Source organism: Frankliniella occidentalis, unplaced genomic scaffold (genome assembly GCF_000697945.3).
Source record: "Frankliniella occidentalis isolate FOCC.00 unplaced genomic scaffold, Focc_3.1 Scaffold119, whole genome shotgun sequence".
Taxonomy (NCBI): domain Eukaryota; kingdom Metazoa; phylum Arthropoda; class Insecta; order Thysanoptera; family Thripidae; genus Frankliniella; species Frankliniella occidentalis.
In genome coordinates this window covers 620,293-620,972 of record NW_026267247.1, presented here as the reverse complement: position 1 = coordinate 620,972, position 680 = coordinate 620,293, and positions in this window count along the sequence as shown.

Genomic DNA, 680 nt, shown 5'->3' with positions numbered 1-680 from the left:
CTGTGTTTTTTCCGTGGTTTTTTCTAACAGTGTAGGGTAAGATGCCCTATGATGGCCACCTTAAGAATGGGCCTGCCCAATGATGGCCACACCTTTCTCTTATAATGTAGACAACGATGTGAAGTAGTTTGGCTTATCATGCCCAAGTAGGGACCTTACTAGAACACAACTTCAAGACCAAGATTGTAAAGTGACCAGATTGGCTTGAAATCGAGAAAAGTAGCCATCAATGGACAGTGGCCACATTAGGGCACCTTACCCTACACTCAGCCGGTAAGGCCAGGTTAATAGAGAACCTGAGCACTCTTTCCGAGTGGGTTCCACAACAACATTACTCCACTGCTGTACTCCCCTCCTCCCACCCCTTGGCAGCAGTTGGGTGGAGTTACCCCGCGCTCCGAGCAGGAGTCGTGTAGGCCACCTCTCACAGCACGGGGGGCTAGGGTTTCATACGTGGCACTGGCAGGCGTCCCGCTTATCGTGCGGCATCAGAAATCTTTTAAAGGAGTGAAGCAAAATTGGGATTTATTACGGACAATAACGGGGAATGATAGGGAATACCTGAGATCAGCGAGTTCACGGTTAATCAATGGGAATTATCGGGAATCAATGAAAAATCATCGGGAATCCATGCAAAATCACCGGGAATCACTAGGAATCACTGGGAATCGCGGGAATCA